The 25,252-nt window shown below is 48.1% G+C and overlaps 1 protein-coding gene and 1 long non-coding RNA gene across 2 annotated transcripts in view; both read left to right on the forward strand.

The window, feature by feature from the left end:
• The window catches only part of LOC142297144 (uncharacterized), an 87,576-nt gene that overhangs the window by 4,854 nt on the left and 57,470 nt on the right, over positions 1-25,252 (forward strand). The gene's annotated exons all lie outside the window — the stretch shown is intronic.
• On the forward strand, positions 17,284-24,840 carry LOC142295904 (uncharacterized). The gene is made up of 3 exons (XR_012751560.1): positions 17,284-17,347; positions 24,454-24,593; positions 24,706-24,840. It is a non-coding gene; the product is annotated as an uncharacterized LOC142295904 (long non-coding RNA).

Raw genomic sequence — 25,252 nt, forward strand, 5'->3', positions numbered from 1 at the left:
GTCCACGGCTGTCTGTATCTGACGTACGTTGTTTTCTTTTCTGAGTTTTCATCTTTTAGGAAATTTAGGCTGCTTTCACACCTCCGGTTTTAGCAGAGCCGGCCAATCCGGCTCTAAAACCTATGCAACGGATGCGGCGACGAAACCGCATCCTTTGCATAAGTTTTTGACATGCGGCCCGTCCGGTTTTTGCCGCTTCTGGCACGCTACTGAGCATGCGCAGTGGAAAAAACCGCATGCGGCGGCCGGATGCGGTGTTTGCCGTAGGACGCCGCATGCGGCGTCCATAGGCATGCATTGCAAATCGCAGGATGCAGCGCGATGCGTTTTTTTTTTGCCGGACAAAAAAACGTGCCAGGCATCGTTCCATCCGGCCGCCGCATCGGCTAAATCTGCCGCATGCGGCAAAAACCGGACCGAACGCAAGGCCATGCGGCACAATCCGGTACTAATGAAGGTCTATGCAAAAGAAACGCAACCGGCGGCAAAAAAACCGGTTGCGGTTTTTCTGCAACGCGCCGGATTGTGCCGCACAGGAAACACCGGATGTGTGAAAGCAGCCTTAGAGCAAATCGCTGCAATTCATATTTTTTTACGTTTTCTGGTGTCAAAAATGCTGGTCCCAAACAGGATCAGTAGAACATTAGATATGAGGAGAAATAGTCATAAGAGACCTCTAAGAGGAGAATGTGATTAATATGTACAAATATATAAATGTGAGAAATATGGTGAGCAGCTTTTCACAGTAGGGTCTTCACAAGGGAAAAACACAAGTGTACTTTTACTGGAGAAAAGAAGTTTCAATCTCCAATGATGGTGAAAGTGTTCTTTACTGTAAAAGCAATGATGGTAGAATTAAGAGCACGTTACACGCTACGATATATCTAATGATATGTCATCGGGGTCACGTCGTTAGTGACGCACATCCGGCATCGTTAGAGATATCGTAGCGTGTAACACAAATGAGCGACTGTGAACGAGCAAAAATACTCACCTTATCGTTGCTCGTTGACACGTCGCTCATTTTCAAAAAAAAACGAACGTTCTTCTGCGCGCCGGTTGTTCATCGTTTCCGAGGCAGCACACGTCGCTCCCTGTGACACCCCGGGAACGATGAACTGCAGCTTACCTGGGTTCCGCCGGCAATGCGGAAGGAAGGAGGTGGGCGGGATGTTACATCCCGCTCATCTCCGCCCCTCCGCTTCTATTGGCTGGCCGCTGTGTGATGTCGCTGTGACGTTGAACGTCCCTCCCCCTTCAGGAAGAGGATGTTCACCGCCCACAGAGAGGTCTTGCGGGAGGTAAGTATGTGTGACGAGGGTTACCGAGTTTGTGCAACACGGGCAACAAATTGCCCGTATCGCACAAACGATGGGGGCGGGTGCGATCACACATGTAAACGCACGATAAAGCGAAACGTGTAAAGCGGCCTTAAGTCTATCAGTGTCCACTTCATGATAGACTGAGATCATGTTATGTAGAGAAACAATGTCAGGAACATTTCTGTCGTGGTGTAAAATGGTTAGATGAATGTTGAGTCCGTCTGATCAAAGTAATCAGTTTAATTTCTTAAGTGCCGAGGTCAAGTATTACAGCAAAACAGTATCCAAGATGGCTGAAATCAGCTGGAGGCTTCATATGAGATCAATAACTTTATTATAGTGATTTTCCATTGATTCCTTCTTGTTTCTGGCAGTTCCTTATGTGCTTTTTTTTTTTTTTTTTTTTTTTTTTTTTTTATATACTTTACTAGACGCTGGTCCATTCCATCAGTGGCCCCCCGAGAATGGAGCAGGACAGAGACCACATGGCGGCTCGGATATTAGACCTCACCCTGGAGATAATCTACTGGATCACTGGAGAGGTGAGAGCTTCACATCACATCACTCTGATCTCTAGGAATAAAGCAGGGAAATGACGGGGAAGGTGGAGGATTCTCAGCCCCTGTGTAGTGACCGGCGTCTCCCCATACACAGGATCACACAGTAGTGAAGACGTCGTCTGGGGAGTGTGTGACCCCCCGTGTGTCAAGAGGACGGAGCAGGACCCCGAGTGCCATCACCGAGCCTCCACCTCATTCACTGATACATGAGCAGAAGATCCTAGAACTGACCCACAGGATCACTGAGCTGCTGAGCGGAGAGGTGAGCGCTGCCGGGAATGCTGGGACATTATACAATACCGCTGCCGGGGGAGGGGTCTGCTAATGACGGCTCATTGTGTGTGTCAGGTCCCTATAAGGTGTCAGGACGTCACCGTCTATTTCTCCATGGAGGAGTGGGAGTATCTAGAAGGACACAAGGATCTGTACAAGGAGGTCATGATGGAGGAGCCCCCGTCCATCACATCCCCGGGTAAGAGGAGAGCGTCCTGGGCTGTAGAGGAGAGGACAGGTCTGAGAGTCGTCTAGATTCCCTATGTCATGTTTGTTAGGGATACTTCTAATGTTCTCATGTTGTAAATTAAATGGTATTCTAGTATTAGAAGAATCCAGACTTTTTAGGGGGTCTGGAGAGAGGAGGAGGACATGGAGGAGTCTGTAGCGAGGAGGAGGACATTGAGGAGTCTGTAGAGAGGAGGAGGACACACCTACAGTCATATGAAAAAGTTTGGGCACCCCTATTAATGTTAACCTTTTTTCTTTATAACAATTTGGGTTTTTGCTATTTCAGTGTCATATATCTAATAACTGATGGACTGAGGAATATTTCTGGATTGAAATAAGGTTTATTGTACTAACAGAAAATGTGCAATCCCCATTTAAACAAAATTTGACTGGTGCAAAAGTATGGGGACCCTTATCAATTTCTTGATTTGAACACTCCTAACTACTTTTTACTGACTTACTAAAGCACTAAAGCGGTTTTGTAACCTCATTGAGCTTTGAACTTCATAGCCACGTGTATCCAATCATGAGAAAAGGTATGTAAGGTGGCCACTTGCAAGTTGTTTTCCTATTTGAATCTCCTATGAAGAGTGGCATCATGGGCTCCTCAAAACAACTACAAGTGATCTAAAAACAAAGATTATTCAACATAGTTGTTCAGGGGAAGGTACAAAAAGTTGTCTCAGAGATTTAAACTGTCAGTTTCCACTGTGAGGAACATAGTAAGGAAATGGAAGAACACAGGTACAGTTCTTGTTAAGCCCAGAAGTGGCAGGCCAAGAAAAATATCAGAAAGGCAGAGAAGAATGGTGAGAACAGTCAAGGACAATCCACAGACCACCTCCAAAGACCTGCAGCATCATCTTGCTGCAGATGGTGTCACTGTGCATCGGTCAACAATACAGCGCACGTTGCACAAGGAGAAGCTGTATGGGAGAGTGATCCGAAAGAAGCCGTTTCTGCAGCACGCCACAAACAGAGTCGCCTGAGGTATGCAAAAGCACATTTGGACAAGCCAGTTACATTTTGGAAGAAGGTCCTGTGGACTGATGAAACAAAGATTGAGTTGTTTGGTCATACAAAAAGGCGTTATGCATGGAGGCAAAAAAACACGGCATTCTAAGAAAAGCACTTGCTACCCACAGTAAAATTTGGTGGAGGTTCCATCATGCTTTGGGGCTGTGTGGCCAATGCCGGCACCTGGAATCTTGTTAAAGTTGAAGGTCGCATGGATTCAACTCAGTATCAGCAGATTCTTGACAATAATGTGCAAGAATCAGTGACGAAGTTGAAGTTACGCAGGGGATGGATATTTCAGCAAGACAATGATCCAAAACACCGCTCCAAATCTACTCAGGCATTCATGCAGAGGAACAATTACAATGTTCTGGAATGGCCATCCCAGTTCCCAGACCTGAATATCATTGAACATCTGTGGGATGATGTGAAGCGGCTGTCCATGCTCGGCGACCATCAAACTTAACTGAACTGGAATTGTTTTGTAAACAGGAATGGTCAAATCTACCTTCATCCAGGATCCAGGAACTCATTAAAAGCTACAGGAAGCGACTAGAGGCTGTGATTTCTGCAAAAGGAGGATCTACAAAATATTAATGTCACTTTTATGTTGAGGTGCCCATACTTTTGCACCGGTCAAATTTTGATTAAATGCGGATTGCACATTTTCTGTTAGTGCAATAAACCTCATTTCAATCCAGAAATATTACTCAGTCCATCAGTTATTAGATATATGAAACTGAAATAGCAAAAACCCAAATTGTTATAAAGAAAAAAGGTTAACATTAATAGGGGTGCACAAACTTTTTCATATGACTGTATGTACAAGGTCACCTTAAACTATTATAATTTACGAGTATTCATCCTAAAAGAACAGTAAAGAACCCAGAGAACAAGAGTTATCTCTCCTGGAAAATAAGAAATTAGTGTGATAAACGAGACTCTGTGGGAGAGTGAGGAGCTGGCAGCAATTTGTCTAAAATGTTGTGTAATTTTTCAGTGTGATGCTGGTGATAGTATAGCCATTTCTTTTGGGGTAACATAGCGTTAATGAGCGCTATCTATTCATTAATGGTTGCGGACTGAGCGCCCATCCACTTTGTCACCACCATCTTCTTCACATAAGATTTTGAAAACAAAATGTGCATATATCTTGACTCACATGCTTCTAAATCAATGTATAGAAATCGAACTTAATATGCACATTAATGGCAAGAAAAAAAATAAAATAGATTGTTCTGGATATCAATAATTGTAGTAAAACACATGAATAACTTTTATCAGATACCATTAAAAAATGAAGAGAGAGGGAGATTTACAAACAAGGGACAAAACATACAGACATAAAAAAAAATTGTGGCTGATCCAGGAAGACATACAGTGTGTCCACCCATATCCTGTCCACCGCCATTAACTTGAGAACGGCAGCAGCTATAGGCATAGAAGTGGCGTCTAGGTATAGTAAAGTAGCCATGCGCTACGCAATGAAACCACCTATAGCACCACCTTGTGGAAAACAACGGATTTAGCATTTTTATCTCAAACGGAATGAGATAGAGAAAGAAAGTGAATTACAAAGTTGTAGGGCATCATCAATTCAATACGAATCGACACCTTGCATACAGAAATGCAAGTTGTCGAGTCGTATGGAATTGATGATGCCCTACAACTTTGTAATTTACTTTTTTTCTCTATCTCGTTCCGTTTTCGAGAAAAAAATGCTAACTCCGTTGTTATCCACCAGGTGGCACTATAGGTGGTTTCATTGCGTAGCGCATGGCTACTTTACTATACCTAGACACCACTTCTATGCCTATAACTGCCGCCGTTCTCAAGTTAATGGTAGTGGACAAGATATGGGTGGACACACTCTATATATCTCTCATATGCAGGCAAATGGATGATAAATTGTAATACAGAAAACAATGTCATAGACTACGATATTAACCCCTTCTCCACCCAGTGATTTTTAGTTTTTTCCTCGCCTTCTTTCAAGAGCCCGTCTTTATGTTTCCGTCACTATAGCCATATGATGGCTTGTTTTTTGCGGGACGAGCTGTACTTTTATAAAAACACCATTCATTCTGCCTCATATTATGCTGGAAAATGGGAAAAAAATACAAGTTCGGTGAAATTGCAAAAAATGTGCAATTCCAAAATGTTTTTTGAGTTTTTTTATTTGCCATGTTCATTATATAGTAAAACAGACCTGATATTATGATTCCCCAGGGCAGTACAAGTTCGTAGATACCAAACATGTATAGTTTTTTTTTTTATTTAAGTAGTGAAACAAAAATCTGAAATTTGTAAAAAAAAATAAACAATTGGGCTTTTGTCATTTTCTGAGACCCGTAACGTTCTCATTTTTCTGGATCTGGGGGTCAGTGATGACTTATTTTTTGCGTCTTGTGTGTTAAGTCCCGCTGTCAGAGATCGACAGCAAGATTTAACTAGTTAATAGGCGCGGGTGGATTTGTATTGCGTTATTTGTTGTTTGTCTACGCTGTTTCTTCAATTTTATACCTGTGAATATGATATACTTAATTAAATTGTACATTAGCCTGTTTGTTTTTGGCTAAATAATTTAATAAAAAAAGTTTGTTTTCTTCCAGGTGAAAATTGCTTGACAGACTCCAGTGGACATCACCCTTTATTTTCTGGCTCTGAAGCAGAAGATAACAATAGCTCACAAGCTATTACTTTAATTCCTATTGTATTATTAGTCCTTCCCACCATAGATCTGTCCACTGCTAATGCTGGCCACAAGAAAACTTCATCTAATCAATCACTGACTGGCAAACCTGTTAAAAAGGAATCTAATAATTCTGTGGTTGAGAAAATTGACAAAGATAAAATACCATTTACATGTTCTCTATGTGGGGAATCCTTTATGGGAGAAATTAATTTAGTAAGGCATCAGATAATTCACATAGAAGAGAAACCGTGGCCATGGCTTCGTAAGAAACCAAATCCCATGGATTATCCAAGAAGTGAAACGGGAGAGAGACTATATACATGTCCTGAATGTGGAAAGTGTTTTAGCAAGAGTGCTAAACTTACAGATCATCTGAGAACTCACACAGGGGAGAAGCCGTTTCCATGTTCTGAATGTGGGAAATGTTTTAGAAACAAATCGGGTCTTATCAAACATCAGAGGATTCACACAGGGGAGAAACCGTTTTTGTGTCCCGAATGTGGAAAGTATTTCAGTTGGAAATCATGTCTTGAGCACCATAGAAGAACTCACAGGGGGGAAAAGCCATTTTCATGTTCAGAATGTGGGAAATGTTTTACCCAGCAATCCAGTGTTAGATCACATCAGAGAATTCACACAGGGGAGAAGCCGTTTTCTTGTCCTGAATGTGGGAAGTATTTCAGACAGAAATCAAGTCTTGCAGTACATCTAAAAACTCACAGGGTGGAAAAGCCATTTTCATGCTTAGAATGTGGGAAATGTTTTAAGGAGAATTCAGCTTTTGTTCATCATCAGAGTATTCACTCCAGGGAGAAGCCATTTTCATGTTCAGAATGTGGAAGATGTTTTAGCAACAATTTGGCTCTTGTTAAACATCACAAATCTCACATGGGGAAGAAGCAATTTTTATGTATTGAATGTGGGAAGTATTTCAGTCACCAATCAAATCTTGAGGACCATCTAAGAGCTCACAGAGGAGAAAAGCCATTTTCATGTTCAGAATGTGAGAAATCCTTTAGTAAGCAATCTTATCTTAAATTACATCAGAGAACTCACACAGGAGAGAAGCCCTTTTCATGTCCTGAATGTGGGAGACGTTTTACTCGGAAATCAAGTCTTGTGGAACACCTAAGAATTCACACAGGGGAGAAGCCATTTGCATGCTCAGAATGTGGGAAATGGTATAGCAAGAAATCAGATCTTGTTAGGCATCAGAGATCTCATTTTATGGAGAATTCTGTTTCATGTTCAGCTTTATAACTCTACCCCTGGGGACTCATGTCAGAGTAGTAGCCAATAGAAAGAAGTCTTCAGAGTACCTTCACCAAACTATGATGAGGCTCTGATTGTCTGGGAATCCTCAGGAGCAGGATTGAGCTTGTAAAGGACTCGTTGGCTATAAACAAAATACAGTGAGTGGAGAAGATGATGTAGAACCTGAGATGAGGACATACATTTATCGCTCAATCTGGGATAGTCCTATACGATAATCAGGTATTGTGCATCTGTCCCATTCATTAGAATAGGATAGTTCACAATTATTGTCGATCACACACACAACTCACCAAATGTCAGTACATATGACGTTTATTTGAGACCTAGATGAGACGTGTGTCACTAGAATTAGAGACCATCCATAAGGTCACCTTGACGGTGGTGGATGGCTCATATAATCCTTGATCAAAAACACATATTTTAATGTGTGTAATATTATTATACTGTATATATTCAACTGCAGTGTGGTGATGCATTCTGGTATTGTATATGTCTATAATCCAATAATGACACAGACAATTTTTGTTTTTGGCGCTTTGGAATTTCTTCACCTTTTTCCAAAAGCAATAACAGTGTTATTTTTCCTTTGACGTAGTTGTGTAGGGGGTTGTTTACTTGTGGGACGAGTTGAAGTTTTATATGGTAAAAATGATCCGTCAACATGATCCTTCAGGCCGGTAGTATTACGGCAATACCAAAAATGTGTAGATCCTGGTTATTATTTTAATGGTTTAAAAAATAATTATGAACTTTGCAATAAAAAAAAATAATTTGTTGCCATTTTTCCAGATCCCTTACATTTTATTTTTGCAACTATGGAGCTGTAGGAGGACTTGTGTGTTGTTGATTTTTTGCACTGAGCTGTAGGTTTCTTTGGTACCATTTTGTCAGACGAGGAAGTCATCTTGAGGAAGTTGGCCACATGGAACAAACAAAGGAATGGAAAAGAACACTTTGCCCCTGAGCCTTGCCAAGGATGCATTGTGTTACGCATGACAGACAGTCCTGTGGTGTCCGGCTATAGAAGGTCTCAGCATTTGGCTGCACAATCTGCTCCCTGACCTTGTATTATTTCTGCTTGGTTTTCTTCCTTTTCCCTTTAGGACCCTGCAGATTTCCTCAGCCTGTCAGCTGCTGTTCATTTGTACTTCCCTCATCCTTATATACCGTAACTTTCTATTACTCGGTGCTGGTGATATTTGATACATCTTTATCAATTCTTCAGTGCAAGCAAGAGGCTTGCATTTATCTGGAGAATCTTGGTGGTTGTTGCAGTTTTTCTCAGTGAGTCAACTGGAGATAAGTTATTTGTTGTCATCCCTGTGTGTCCTTTAGCACTTAGTGGGGTTAACAAAGAGCTCATCCTATCAACTCCCTACCTAGGACCTAGATCAGGGTCAGCCTCGGGTCCAGTGTCCTGCTCAGCGCATAGGTGTGGAACCTATCTGGGGTGATGAGGGAACCAATGGCCCAGCAATAGGCTTGGTCGGGGATCACCATCTAACCCTTCCCTAGACACATAGTTTCCCTTCCCTTGGTACTTCCCCGTACCTAGTGTGACACATTAAAGGATGACGTTTCACATATTTGTTAATAACTAACTTCTTACAGTAAATTTTCTTCTTGCTGCTTTGGACTAAAGGAAAGAAAATTTATGGTAAATTAGACTTCATCGCCCTTTAGCAGCAGAACCACAAATGGGATTTAGCAAGTAACCATTTTGGGTTTGTCATTCTTTGCCAAAGACTGATTCTCCAGAACTTCTGATATTCCGCGCATAATGCATTATAGAAATGTGAGTGGCATTCCCAGAGGCCCCCTTACAGATTTAATTATGTGCTATACCGTATGGCTCTGTCCAAGATGCAGACCTGGAACTGGTCGAATGAGGTCTAGTGACCTGTGGTGTCTGGAGACTCACTTTTTAAGAGCTGCGGGGTATGGTTTTTGTTGTCCATCTGGATAAAGAACCTTAGGACACCATGAAACCATGATTTTTCCCAACACATGAAAAAGATATATTTACTTCTTTGCTTCATTGGTGTTATCTGTATGGGCCTTATAAGACTGCAGTGAAGTCTTCTTTCTTCATCGGAATAAATAAACTGAGTAAAATCCTGGAAATTCAATTTGCTGATTTATGTTGAAGAAAGAGGTCGCCTTAGGAATAGGCGCTGGTAATGTTTACCATAGAACACACTGTAGAAAGTCAGATTTCTCTCATGGGTTAGCAGGGGATAACAGGGGACCAGGGCTGCTAGACTGGCCCTCAGGCTACGGGGGCCTTAGCTGTCCCTGATCCCAGAGATACGTCTGAAAATTGTCCGAGACGCCTTCCTACTCATGCCCAGCCCCCTAGAATCCACTCCCTCCCTACCCGGAAGGGGGGGCTGGGACAGGAGCGTGTAAACACCAACCGTGACAGACAAACAGGGAAAACCAAAACTCTATCACACAACATGCTCACACAGAGTGACCAAACAAGAAGTGATAAGGTGGTAAACTAAAGCAGGGAGGAAATAACCAGAGGACAGGAGGAATTCCACTGCGCACCAAGCAACATGTGGTAAATCACCAAAACAACAGCACACAGACAGGTGTAGCAGAAAGCTATAGTTGGCATGGGAAGACAAATTCCTCCATCTTAAAAATGCGGGAAGTAACTGTGATAGGTCTCCCGCACACTGTGATCCAAAAGGTAACCAACAGGCTAGCAGAAATTATCTCCTGCTAGCCTGATCACTATTGAGCACACAGTTGGTTGACGCTTCAGCCTCCCTGTGTAATTCAGGAGCACCAGAGAAAGCATCATGAAGAGAGTCAGAGTCTGTGGTCTGAACAGTGTCTAATGCCACCATGACACTCGGCGAGTTTAGAACAACACACCATGTGATAATTTCTTAGCAAAAACCAAGGCCTGTATTTCAATAACCAATCAAGCCATCTGGCTATCCAGAAACAGACCTTGAGAGATAGATGTTTTATGTCAGCTCACTGAATTGACTGAAAGGGAATTTTTTGGAGTCGATATAGGGGAGGCGCAGATCCTATCTGACAACTGGGTCCACAATAATAAATCAAAATCTCTGGATTGCTGTAAATTTCTGTATAAGTAATTCTGTTGTGTCAAGTTTAAGGCCCATATTGAAACCATCATTGAAGAAGTCTAGAATATCCTGGACTGTAGCAGTTAGAGAGGTCACCTGGTTTCTGTTGCAGCAACTAAACGATGTTCGCTTAATCCTTAGATGCATCCAGTGGTAGCACTTTTGAGGGTGTAGTGACCACCCCAAATAGTACAAAATTGGCTTGAATTTTGATTCAGAAAGGTGCAGACTGATCTATTCCACTAGACTGCAGGGCTCTCTCTTATATACAGTACAGACCAAAAGTTTGGACACACCTTCTCATTCAAAGAGTTTTCTTTATTTTCTGGACTCTGAAAATTGTAGATTCACATTGAAGGAATCAAAACTATGAATTATCACATGTGGAATGAAATACTTAAAAAAGTGTGAAACAACTGAAAATATGTCTTATATTCTAGGTTCCTCAAAGTAGCCACCTTTTGCTGTGATTACTGCTTTGCACGCTCTTGGCATTCTCTTGATGAGCTTCAAGAGGTAGTCACCGGAAATGGTCTTCCAACAGTCCTGAAGGAGTTCCCAGAGATGCTTAGCACTTGTTGGCCCTTTTGCCTTCACTCTGCGGTCCAGCTCACCCCAAACCATCTCCATTGGGTTCAGGTCTGGTGACTGTGGAGGCCAGGTCATCTGGCGTAGCACCCCATCACTCTCCTTCTTAGTCAAATAGCCCTTACACAGCCTGGAGGTGTGTTTGGGGTCATTGTCCTGTTGAAAAATAAATGATGGTCCAACTAAACGCAAACCGGATGGAATAGCACGCCGCTGCAAGATGCTGTGGTAGCCATGCTGGTTCAGTATTCCTTCGATTTTGAATAAATCCCCAACAGTGTCACCAGCAAAGCACCATCACACCTCCTCCTCCATACTTCACGGTGGGAACCAGCCATGTAGAGTCCATCCGTTCACCTTTTCTTCAAAGACACGGTGGTTGGATCCAAAGATCTCAAATTTGGACTCATCAGACCAAAGCACAGATTATCACTGGTCTAATGTCCATTCCTTGTGTTCTTTAGCCCAAACAAGTCTCTCCTGCTTGTTGCCTGTCCTTAGCAGTGGTTTCCTAGCAGCTATTTTACCATGAAGGCCTGCTGCACAAAGTCTCCTCTTAACAGTTGTTCTAGAGATGAGAAGGTGTGTCCAAACTTTTGGTCTGTACTGTACACAGCTAACAACTGCTGTAGGCTGGTTACCGCATGATAATGATCCTTTTCCACCATGTAGAGGGGCTTTGTATCTGGTGCCTTGACAGCAAATAATGTAGGATACTGTCGCCATGTGGTCTGACTTGATCCGGACACCTCAACCCCTGAATGGAAAGATGAAATGAAGCAGAGCTTTTGGTACCAGCCTCATGTCTCTGTGGTAAATCGATGCTTCTACAGGAGACCAAATCTTCCTTTGTCGCTTAGCCATCATATGGACACCCCATAGGAGTGTGTATCCATGTATGGAGAGTGCATTTTCTGTACATCCTCTCTAAGAGTACATGATAGTGATGGCTTTATAAGAGTCCAAATCTTATTTTGTGACCTACCCATAATATGGCCATTCCATCCTGTTAGGAATGTGTAGCCACGTAGGGGGAGCAAATGATCAGCGAGCTTTGTACCATTTACCCTCAGCAAGATGGGAATGGTTGTTATGCCTCTGTAGGAAACTAACTCCTCCTTGGCCACTGGATCCAGCATATAGGCGCCCTTTAATGCTAGAAAAGGCCATCCATTTAGGCATAGGCACTATTTAGGGAGGACTTGTTCTCTGAAGATAATGAACGCACCGTCCAGTGTTCAGGTGTCACACATCCAGTCAGTAGTCACCTGGCACCTCCAAAATGGATACCATGAACAGGCCTGGCACAAGCTATTCCCAGTATATATGTCCCCCCGCCGTCTACCGCATACTCTCCAACTCCGCGGCTATGCACTTCCTGCAGCAGTGTGATGAGGTTGCAGCGTGATTACCTCATCATGCTGCTGCACACTAAGCTGCAGAAAGACATGGCCCTGCTCTTCCCTAATGCCCCTGGCACCACTGCATGGCTAATGTGCATGCAATGCTCCTGAAGCACATGCAAATTAGCCAAGTGCAGTGAGCTCTTAGCTAAAGTGTCTGAAGGGCTCACTGGTGGTGGCCACAGCTCATAAGAGAAAAACCTGGTGACAGGTTCCCTTTAAGCCCGAAAGTCTCCACTTCAATTGCATTTCAGTTGTTTCATTTTAAGTAAAAAATAGCGGCCTGCAGAGCTGAAATCACAAAGATTCTGTCACTCAAATATTTCTGAACATATCTGTATATACTGAAATAAGTACAACAGCTTTACATAGCATGTCACAGTAATAATGTAGAATAATGCTAATTTTCACAAAGGTGTATTAGTGATTAATATTTTCCCCAGGAGAAGCTAGTTAAGAAGTGAAACGCTACAATTATCTGGGTATATTTTATAAGTACAGTGTGACGCTAGTCACTACTCATGGACAAGCCATGAGACAGGGTAGTCCAATGTTTCGGGGTAAGATACCAAGAGAGCATGTCATGAACTAAGGGGAAAGAAAAAGGTTTAGTCAGGTCACGATCCAGGGTGAGAATAGCAGGAGGATAGAGGATCAAAACAAAGAGGCAAGGCAAACGGATGGTCAGAGGATGTCCAAGGTCTGGCAGCAATAGCAGTGATCTGTCACCAACTGCTCAGCTAGGTAGCTGGACAATCACAGAGAACGGGGAACACCTGAAGAAGCTCAGCACCTCCCAGTCTCAGATTAGGCAGCTCAACTGTCAATAATCATACTGACATCTCAGCACACCCCTGCACTGGATTGGATGACTGAGCTGTCACTCATTAAACTGACAGCTCAACAGGGCCCTGCACTAGATTGAACGACTGGTGTCACTCACCATACTGACAACTCAGCACACCCCTGCACTGGATTGGATGACTCAGCTGTCACTCACCAAACTGACAGCTCAGCACGGCCTTGCATTAGATTGGATAACTGAGCTGTCACTCACCAAACTGACAGCTCAGCATGGCCCTGCACTGGATTGGATGACTCAGCTGTCACTCAACAAATTGACAGCTCAGCATGGCCTTGCATTAGATTGGATGTCTGAGCTGTCACTCACCAAACTGACATCTCAGCACTGCCCTGCACTGGATTGGATGACTCAGCTGTCACTCAACAAATTGCCAGCTCAGCATGGCCCAGCGATTGTCTGTCTGCTATCTCCAACATCATGTTGCACTAAAAATAGGCTGAACTAGATGGACATAAGGTCTTCCTTCTGCCTTACAAACTATGTTACTATGTTCTCCCTCTATCTCAAACTTAATCTATGAGAGGGGAACTGTAACACCTGGATCCACAGACTCAGACAGGCTTTAACAGGCTAGAGGGAAGCCACTCACCCAGCAGGACCCCTAGAACCCTGAAACCCTTTAACCCCTATACAGGGATTTGGAATTACAGTCATGGCCAAAAGTTTTGAGAATGACACCAAAATGCTATTTTCACATGATCTGTTGCCCTCTGGTTTTTAATTGTGTTTGTCTGATGTTTACATCACATACAGAAATATAATTGCAATCATATTATGAGACCAGAAGGTTATATTGACAGTTAGAATGAGTTAATGCAGCAAGTCAATATTTGCAGTGTTGCCCCTTCTTCTTCAGGACCTCTGCAATTCTCCCTGGCATGCTCTCAATCATCTTCTGGAGCAAATCCTGACTGATCGCTGTCCATTCTTGCATAAGCAATGCCTGCATTTTGCCAGAATTTGTTGGTTTTTGTTTGTCCACCCGTCTCTTGATGATTGCCCACAAGTTCTCAATGGGATTAAGATCTGGGGAGTTTCCAGGCCATGGACCCAAAATCTCTATGTTTTGTTCCATGAGCCATTTAGTGATCACCTTTGCTTTATGGCAAGGTGCTCCATCATGCTGGAAAAGGCATTGTTGGGCACCAAACTGCTCTTGGACAGTTGGGAGAAGTTGCTCTTGGAGGACATTCTGGTACCATTCTTTATTCATGGCTGTATTTTTAGGCAAGACTGTGAGTGGTGCGATTCCCTTGGCTGAGAAGCAACCCCACACATGAATGGTTTCAGGATGCTTAACAGTTGGCATGAGACAAGACTGGTGGTAGCGTCACCTCTTCTCCTAATAAGCTGTTTTCCAGATGTCCCAAACAATCGAAAAGGGGATTCATCTGAGAAAATGACTTTACCCCAGTCCTCAGCAGTCACTCCTTGTACCTTTTGCAGAATATCAGTCGGTCCCTGATGTTTTTTCTGGAGAGAAGTGGCTTCTTTGCTGCCCTCCTTGAAACCAGGCCTTGCTCAAGCAGTCTCCACCTCACAGTGCGTGCAGAAGCCCTCACACCAGCCTGCTGCCATTGCTGCGCTAGCTCGCCACTGCTGCTAGTCCCATCCCGCAGCTGAAACAGTTTTAAGATACTGTCCTGGTGTTTGCTGGTCCTTCTTGGGCGCCCTAGAGCCTTTTTGGCAACAATGGAAGCTCTCTCCTTGAAGTTCTTGATGATGCGATAGATTGTTGACTGAAGTGCAATCTTTGTAGCTGCGATACTCTTCCCTGTTAGGCCATTTTTGTGCAGAGCAATGATGGCTGCACGTGTTTCTTTAGAGATAACCATGGTTAACTGAAGAGAAACAATGATACCAAGCACCAGCCTCCTTTTAAAGTGTCCAGTGGTGTCATTCTCACTTAATCATGACTGATTGATCGCCAGCCCTGTCCTCATCAACACCCACACCTGTGTTAATGGAACAATCACTAAAACTATGTTAGCTGCTCCTTTTAAGGCAGGAATGCAATGATGTTGAAATGTGTTTTGGGGGTTAAACTTCATTTTCTTAGCCAATATTGACTTTGCAAGTAATTGCTGTTACGCTGATCACTCTTTATGACATTCTGGAGTATATGCAAATTGCCATTAGAAAAACTTAAGCAGTAGACTTTGTAAAAATTAATATTTGTAGCATTCTCAAAACTTTTGGCCATGACTGTACACAGGGCCCTGGTGATCACTACCTGTGGAAGGCTGCAGTCCGGAGAGTAGTCGTCAGGCAGGATCAAGCCAGGAATTGCAGAACAAGGACAGAATCGACAGGCAAGGACGTAATCAGAAAACGTAATCAGAAATCGGGCAGCGAGGTACATAAACGACAGGCAGAAGGGTAGTCAGAACACAAGCAGAGATCAGCACACAGGAATCAAAATACAAACAGCACAGGAACCAGGAATACAAACTATCTCTGGCTGTGGTCACATGACAGGAGGGGGAATAAGAAGGGTGTGGTGTCTTCCCATTGGCTGCAGGTGAATGATGGCAACTTCAGCTGGAAGACACACGCCACCTACAGTCAGCCAGTGGTACTGCAGGTTCCAGGGAAACCCAGCCTAGTGGATGAGCGGAGCCTGTTCTCAGCAGAGCCACGGGCACCGACTCCTCTCCCATCACCAGCACTATCCATGGTGGGAACACGGCGTCGCCTGGCGATTGGAGCAGAAGTCGCAGTAGCGGACTCCGGTGGGGACATGACAGGACCATGGAGAGCGGTCTGTGTGAGAGGGGGGACCGTGGGGAGCAGTGTGTGTGTGTGAGAGAGAGGGAACCATCCCGAGAAGTGTGTGTGTGAGAGGGGGGACCATGGGGAGCGGTGTGTGTGAGAGGGGGGACCGTGGGGAGCGGTGTGTGTGAGAGGGGGGACCGTGGGGAGCAGTGTGTGTGTGTGAGAGAGGGGGAACCATCCCGAGAAGTGTGTGTGTGAGAGGGGGGACCATGGGGAGCGGTGTGTGTGAAACGGGGGACCATGGGGAGCAGTGTGTGTGAGAGAGGTTGGACCATGGGGGGCGGTGTGTATGAGAGAGGGGGGACCATAGGAAGTGGTGTGTGTGTGAGAGGGGGGACCATGGGGTGCGGTGTGTGTGAGAGGGGGGACCATGGGGTGCGGTGTGTGTGAGAGGGGGGACCATGGGGTGCGGTGTGTGTGAGAGGGGGGACCATGGGGAGCGGTGTGTGTGTGAGAGGGGGGACCATGGGGAGCGGTGTGTGTGTGAGAGGGGGGACCATGGGGAGCGGTGTGTGTGTGAGAGGGGGGACCATGGGGAGCGGTGTGTGTGTGAGAGGGGGGACCATGGGGAGCGGTGTGTGTGTGAGAGGGGGGACCATGGGGAGCGGTGTGTGTGTGAGAGGGGGGACCATGGGGAGCGGTGTGTGTGTGAGAGGGGGGACCATGGGGAGCGGTGTGTGTGTGAGAGGGGGGACCATGGGGAGCGGTGTGTGTGTGAGAGGGGGGACCATGGGGAGCAGTGTGTGTGAGAGGGGGGACCATGGGGTGCGGTGTCTGAGAGGGGAGACCATGGGGTGCGGTGTGTGTGAGAGGGGGGCCCATGGGGTGCAGTGTGTGTGAGAGGGGAGACCATGGGGTGCGGTGTGTGTGAGAGGGGGGACTAATGGGGTGCGGTGTGTGTGAGAGGGGGGACCATGGGGTGCGGTGTGTGTGAGAGGGGACCATGGAGGGCGGTCTGTGAGAGAGGGGGCACCATTACAGGACGCACAGCACACGCTCGCTGACTCTTCTCACTGATCTGTTGGCGGCTGCACTGACGTATCTGCACATGTTGTCTCCTAGCTACCACAGATTGTGATGATGTCATGGTCATGTGATCAGTCACATGTGGGAGGAGCACAGCAGAGGCTTTTCCTCCCTAGCACTTCCTGTCATGTGACCAGCAGGTCACATGGTGGTGACATCACGGCAGGTCCTGTGCTCTGCAGGAGGAGGTGACATCTGCAGTGACGGGCGGTGAGTTTCTCTGGTCTTTCTTTAGTCTTTATCCTCCCTCCGGCCTCGTTCACACGTCCGGTTTCTCGGCCGCTCTCGTGCCTGTGATAGTCTATGGGGCTGTTCACGTCTCTATTCTCTCAGGCCAATTCTTTGCACGTAGTTGCAGAGCCTTGTCCGGTTTTGTTCTGAGATCCCGGATCAGACTCGCTGCTTTCACACATCAGTTTTTTGGCATCAGGCACAATACGGTGTAAAAACTGATGAGACGGATCAGGCAAAAAAACGGATCAGCTGCATCAGTTTTTCCTTCAGTTCCTTCAGTTTTTGGACAGATCTGTTGTGCTACTGAGCATGCTCAGTAGAAAAAAATGGAACCCGTTGCTGTAATGCATTGTATGCTGCATTACGACGGATCTGGCACCCATAGGCTTTCATTGTACATGATGACGGATCCGGCGCGGTCCGTTTTTTTGCCGCTGCCAAAAAACGTTGCATGCTGCATCCTTTGCGGCAGCTGGACACATACATTTTGCCAGATCCAACACAAGGGCATCAGGCATAATCCGGCGCTTAGGGTATGTTCACACATCAGGTTTTTGCTGTACGGCACAATCCGGCGCTTTTCTGAAAAACCGGATGCGGCAACAGCTGTCGCCGAATCCGTTTTTTTCCCCCATAGACTTGCATTAGCGCTGGATTGTGCTGCATGGCCTTGCGTTGCGTCCGTTTTTTGCCGTATGCGGCATATTTAGCCAGTGCGGCGGCCGGATAAAACGTTGCTTACTTCGTTTTTTTGCTGCGGCGAAAAAAACACATCGTGCCGGATCCGGCGCAATGCGGCGCCATTTACAATGCAAGCCTATGGACGCCGGATGTGTCATCCTGCGGCAAAAAAATGCATCTGGCTGCCGGATGCGGTTTTTTGAACTGCCCATGCTCAGTATCAAGCCGGATACGGCAAAAAACGGACGGGCCGCATGGAAAAACTTATGCAACGGATCTGTTTTTTTCGCCGCATCCGTTGCATAGGTTTTTGAGCCGGATTCGGCCAGACAGAAAAAAACTGATGTGTGAACTTAGCCTAATACAATTCAATGAGAAAAAAACGGACCTGGCGCCGGATCCGTTTTAACCGTTTTTCGCCGGATTCTGCCTGATGCCAAAAGACTGATCTGTGAAAGTGTCGCGGGCGGAGGAGGGGACGCCGCGCCCTCCCTTCTGCTCGGGTCCGGCTGGCACCGCGGCCTGCTGCTGCCGCTGCTCGGTGGCTCGAGCGATGAGCCGGATCCCGGGGCCTCGAGCGGCGCTCTTTGCCCGTGAGTGAAAAGGGGGTTGTTGGGTGTGGGGATGGTTTATTGTCCGTGACGCCACCCACGGTTGTGGTGATTCGTTAGCACCACCGCTGCTCTGTATGGGGATCCCGGGAAGGATGGTATGGAGCAGCCAGTTGTTGTGTTGCCCCTCCGTGGGTAGGGGTTGGTGATCCCGGGGCCCAGTGATGAGTTGGGAGATGCAGGGCTTGGTGAGGTGCAGGGTCGCGGGGTCAGCGCTGTGCCTTGCGGCACTGTGGTACTCACTCAGCCTGAGACGATGACACAGTTCTCGGTAAAACACACGGCTGGAAAGACGGTTCCCACGGACGGCTGCACTTGCTTTCCCCAGTCGGTGACGGTGATGTCCCTTTGTCCTGCACCTAATGTTTCTGTGTTGGTAGCGATGGGTTCCCACCGGTAACCCGCTCCCCGGCTTGGATATGGGCCGGAGCAGCCCTACTTTGCCCGCAGGCGCTGGCCCTGAGAAACTGGTGCCCTGGCGGTGGCGGTGTCTCTCCTCAATGGTTGGACTGTTGCCTTCAATCGGGACTTGTTTGTTTGGAGACAGACGTCCCCTTCACTGACGGATTTGTCAAATTTACGGCGACTCCTAGCCTTGCCGGGGTCCGAGAGGCCCCTGCCCTGGTGCTGACTGTTCTTCGTATACTCCTCCAGACCGCCGGGCCACTACCCGTCCGCGGTCCTTCCAGAAACCTCCGAGCAGTCCCCCTTCAGACTATCACCGCCATCTGCTGACCTTGCTGACACTGTCCTGGCACACAGCCGGACCAACTTCAGGCTTTTCTACTCTTTTTATGTTACTTCAGCTTTCCTCTTTAGCTCCACTACTACTTCCTTCTACTTTCCTCCCCTAACTCCACTCCTCCCTCAAGCTCCCCCTGAGCTAATCTCCACTCCTCTCACTTTCCTCTCCTCAGCTTCACTGCCTGGTTCCTCCCGCCTCCAGGGCTGTGAACTCCTCGGTGGGCGGAGCCAACCGCCTGGCCCACCCCCTGGTGTGAACATCAGCCCCTGGAGGAAGGCAACAAGGATTTTGGTAGCCTAGGTGTTCCTAACTGGGGTGTAGGGTGTGGTGGTGTTATGACCTGTGACCCCTGGCTTGCCCAGGGCGTCACATTCCCCCTTAGCAAAATGCAGACCGTCCGCGGGCTGCCCGTCCAACACCGGTTTTATTTTCTGCAAATATATAAAAAGAATAAAACGGTAACATAATACAAATTATGACAACATCTCACAACGGGAGGCACATTTCTTAAACGTTACTAACTGTTTACGGTTACGGTCTCCGCTCTCTCCCACCCAAGCAACCTGGCCCTGATGCTGCCCCTAAAACCCAGGCAGCACCCCTTGACCCAAGTCCAGCACAAGTTACCCGAGCGGGATCTGTCCTTCCCCTCCAGAGGGTAGCCACCGGTTCCTGTGGTGGCTGGGCCCCAGCCTGCTCTGCTGAGGGCCCTCCCTCCAACCTGCCTTTCCGGAGGCGACAACTGCGGAAACGGTAACGGTAAAACAACTTATTTACAAGCCACTAACGTTTGTGGTTGCCCTGCAAGTTCACGGGCTTGTCCATGGAAAGTCCTCTATGCAAAACAACTTAACGGTCCCCACGGGGACAACGGTGCCGGCAACGGCCGGTTTTCTCAATCACGGTTTGCAGACAATCTGATGAATCTTCGGTTATTATGTTCATTTCAAACTTTTCAAACTTTTTCAAACATACACAAACTCAGTGGTGGTCCCAACGGGGACTGGACAACGGTGCTCTGCTGTCCTACTCATACTCTTCTGCTGAGGCGGACCCATCCTCTGGCACCAGCATATCAAACATGCACTGACATGCCTGCTGTGACAGGGGCACCTGGTACCCATTTCCACCGGTACGCGGGGTGTGGAAAACCCTGGGGTCTCCCACATAGCGGGAACGCTCACTTGCCTCTTCAAACTCAGCAGCGGACCCGGGGCTGGGGCCAGGGCCATCACTTCTTGTTCCTGCGTCAGGCGGGTTGCCGCCAGCTGCCGCAGCCTCCTGGCCTTCAGCATCCAGCACATCAGATCCCTCTGTAGCAGCACGGGGCAGCAGGTTAGGCGCGTCTACACTGAGGCTCCCCAGGAGTACCGGCAAGGATGATGCATAGGTCGACACGAGGCCGGGCCCCTCAGCCGCAGCGGCCGGTCCTGGTAGGACATAGGGACGTGGGTCACCAGTCGGTTCTGCTACATCTGTTCCCCCTCCGTACACCGGGGCAGTTGCAATCAGCATCTCCACCTCGTTGGTCCACTGCTCCACCATCCTGAAGATCTGATCCTGCTGATGTTGGTGGAATTGAATCACCCAGGCTTTTATCCAGGCCACGGCCCCGGGCTCGGGGTCTGGCACAATCACCGCTGGAGCCTCCAACACATCTTCATCAAGGGGGCTCAGCTCCGGGGGCTTCTGGGGAAGCAGTGCAGGGCTGCCCCAAACGCCTGCAGCCGCTCGGTCCGCTTGGGCGGACGGGCAGGGTACCGCTACCGGTTGGGCAGGTAGCGGGCCTAGTGGCGGGGCGGCAGCAACTGACGCGGGTAGCGGGGGAGGCAGCAGGGTGAGCGGGTGTCGGCCGGGCCCCTCAGCCGCGATGGCCGATCCCTCCGGAATACAGGGACGTGGGTCTCTTACCCGCTCCTCCAAATCTTCCTCCATCTCGCATCTCCACATAGCAGCCACCACGTCCGCCATGTCGGCCTCCCACTCCTCCAGGAGGAGCTGCATCCGGGCCTGCAGACGCTGACTCAGCGGGGTAGTCCGGTTCTCTATCCACGCCGCTGTGCCAGGCACGGGGATCTCGCTGCCGTTTGTTGGAGCGGACATCTCAGCAGTCGTGCTTTCCAGGAACTAGCAACAAGATGGCCACAGGGTCCTGGCGTCCCTGCTTTTATAGCTCCTCACATGCATCTAGCCGCCATCGCGTCCCCCTTAGCTTCTTTCCGGTCCCTCCTCTATTGGGTCGGAGTTTTGGCCTTCGCGCCTCTACTGCTCGAGAAGACGCTCGAGCGGGAACTTTTCGCGCCAAAGATGGCGACTTCCGAAATTTTTCAGCCGGATACCTCCGGCGGTCACAAGGCGCACCTCTACCCAACGGCAGAGCGGTAAGATCCTGTTCGTGACGCCAAGTTGTCGCGGGCGGAGGAGGGGACGCCGCGCCCTCCCTTCTGCTCGGGTCCGGCTGGCACCGCGGCCTGCTGCTGCCGCTGCTCGGTGGCTCGAGCGATGGGCCGGATCCCGGGGCCTCGAGCGGCGCTCCTCGCCCGTGAGTGAAAAGGGGGTTGTTTGGGTGTGGGGATTGTTTATTGTCCGTGACGCCACCCACGGTTGTGGTGATTCGTTAGCACCACCGCTGCTCTGTATGGGGATCCCGGGAAGGATGGTATGGAGCAGCCAGTTGTTGTGTTGCCCCTCCGTGGGTAGGGGTTGGTGATCCCGGGGCCCAGTGATGAGTTGGGAGATGCAGGGCTTGGTGGGCGCAGGGACGCGGGGGCAGCGCTGTGCCTTGCGGCACTGTGGTACTCACTCAGCCTGAGATGATGACACAGTTCTCGGTAAAACACACGGCTGGAAAGACGGTTCCCACGGACGGCTGCACTTGCTTTCCCCAGTCGGTGACGGTGATGTCCCTTTGTCCTGCACCTAATGTTTCTGTGTTGGTAGCGATGGGTTCCCACCGGTAACCCGCTCCCCGGCTTGGATATGGGCCAGAGGAGCCCTACTTTGCCCGCAGACGCTGGCCCTGAGAAACTGGTGCCCTGGCGGTGGCGGTGTCTCTCCTCAATGGTTGGACTGTTGCCTTCAATCGGGACTTGTTTGTTTGGAGACAGACGTCCCCTTCACTGACGGATTTGTCAAATTTACGGCGACTCCTAGCCTTGCCGGGGTCCGAGAGGCCCCTGCCCTGGTGCTGACTGTTCTTCGTATACTGCTCCAGACCGCCGGGCCACTACCCGTCCGCGGTCCTTCCAGCAACCTCCGAGCAGTCCCCCTTCAGACTATCACCGCCGTCTGCTGACCTTGCTGACACTGTCCGGGGCACACAACCGGACCAACTTCAGGCTTTTCTACTCTTTTTCTGTTACTTCAGCTTTCCTCTTTAGCTCCACTACTACTTCCTTCTACTTTCCTCCCCTAACTCCACTCCTCCCTCAAGCTCCCCCTGAGCTAATCTCCACTCCTCTCACTTTCCTCTCCTCAGCTTCACTGCCTGGTTCCTCCCGCCTCCAGGGCTGTGAACTCCTCGGTGGGCGGAGCCAACCACCTGGCCCATCCCCTGGTGTGAACATCAGCCCCTGGAGGAAGGCAACAAGGATTTTGGTAGCCTAGGTGTTCCTAACTGGGGTGTAGGGTGTGGTGGTGTTATGACCTGTGACCCCTGGCTTGCCCAGGGCGTCACAAAAGCAGCCTAATGGAAATCCTATAGATCCATGTTGAATCCGCTCAGCTCTTGGATCTCGCATCTTTTTGATTCCTGTTTATCACTGACTGATAGAAAAAGCCGCAGAATCCTCCATCTGTTCATTTTTTCCATCCAAAAAAATCTGATGAAACTTTGAGCATTTTTTTCTTGTAAATGAGAAAAATCCCTTCAATCTGAATTCAGCCTCATTCGGGAATCGCTGCTCCTCAGTGTCTTTTGTAGATGACACAGCAGCTGCGGCCAGCAGGGGGAGCACCTCCCGTGCAGCCTCCGCTCTGCTCCATTGTTTCCTCTTCCTGGAGGTAGCTGAGACCTCGCAGACTCCTGAGAGCAGCACACTCCCCTGGATGAAGCGGATTTTCCATACTCCCCGCAGGTTCCTGAATATCCGAGAGGCTGATGTAAAGAGCAAGATCCTCCTGCAATTGCTGGCGAGTCTCCTGGGCCCCGCAGAAGCCGCCCAGTGCCGCAGAATTTACCCGTATTCATAAAATTGATTTCTTAGTTTCTGTGTTTTAAGCAAAAATGATCATAGTAATAAAATCCATTGCTGCGCGATGCACGGAGGTGACTGTATGAGACAGAGCTGCAAAAATATACACTTGGCACAATTATTAAGCAGTTTCACTGTTTTCAGATAAGTAACTGGATTTTAGAGTGTTAAATATTTTTGTGCCTCTGAGCTAACACTGCAGATACACAGACAGCGATGCCCGGCGTCACAGCAACCACGAAAAATGTAGACGTGGACAACCCCCGACAGTCTCCCGACAGGTGAATGATCCCCTATTTGCCAGCAGCGCGCTGTGATGATTGTCCTGGTGTCTGGCTGATAATAATAATTATTTTATTTATTTATATAGCCCTATTAATTCCACAGCGCTTTACATACATTGGCATCACTGTCCCCATTGGGGCTCACAATCTAAAGTCCCTATCTGTATGTCTTTGGAGTGTGGGAGGAAACCGGAGACCCCGGAGGAAACCCACGCAAACACGGGGAGAACATACAAACTCCTTGCAGATGGTGTCCTTGGTGGGATTTGAACCCAGGACCCCAGCACTGCAAGACTGCAGTGCTAACCACTGAGCCCCCACAAGACTGAAATGCTAACCACTGAGCCACCACAAGACTGCAATGCTAACCACTAATCCCCCACTGACTCCAAACACCCGACTTCTGATTTTGTGGGATCAGTGACCTAAAGCTGTTTAACCCTTTAAAACCACCAGTTACCAACTGTACTTATTTTTCTCATTTTAAAGATTAGAAATAACAATAGAATAAACTTTTGCTTATAAGGAACTGATTAACTTCAGCACCGTGTGTATCACTGCTCTACAGGTATGTGCAGGACTCTGTTCCTTTAATAGACGATGGTCCTTGCCATCAGCGGCCCCCCGAGGATGGAGCAGGACAGAGAGCACATGGCGGCTCGGATATTAGACCTCACCCTGGAGATAATCTACTGGATCACTGGAGAGGTGAGAGCTTCACATCACATCCCTCTGATCTCTAGGAATAAAGCAGGGAAATGACGGGGAAGGTGGAGGATTCTCAGCCTCTGTGTAGTGACCGGCGTCTCCCCATACACAGGATCACACAGTAGTGAAGACGTCGTCTGGGGAGTGTGTGACCCCCCGTGTGTCAGGAGGGCGGAGCAGGACCCCGAGTGCCATCACCGAGCCTCCACCTCATTCACTGATACATGAGCAGAAGATCCTAGAACTGACCCACAGGATCACTGAGCTGCTGAGCGGAGAGGTGAGCGCTGCCGGGAATGCTGGGACATTATACAATATCGCTGCCGGGGGAGGGGTCCGCTAATGACGGCTCATTGTGTGTGTCAGGTCCCTATAAGGTGTCAGGACGTCACCGTCTATCTCTCCATGGAGGAGTGGGAGTATCTAGAAGGACACAAGGATCTGTACAAGGAGGTCATGATGGAGGATCCCCCGTCCATCACATCCCCGGGTAAGAGGAGAGCGTCCTGGGCTGTAGAGGAGAGGACAGGGCTGAGAGTCGTCTAGATTCCCCATCATCTGCTCATCACATACAGACAATGTATTCATCACTGCCGTTATTTCCTACAGATGGATCCAGTCAGAGAAATCCCCCGGAGAGAAGTCCCCGTCCTCTATAT

Source organism: Anomaloglossus baeobatrachus, chromosome 3 (assembly GCF_048569485.1).
Source record: "Anomaloglossus baeobatrachus isolate aAnoBae1 chromosome 3, aAnoBae1.hap1, whole genome shotgun sequence".
NCBI lineage: Eukaryota > Metazoa > Chordata > Amphibia > Anura > Aromobatidae > Anomaloglossus > Anomaloglossus baeobatrachus.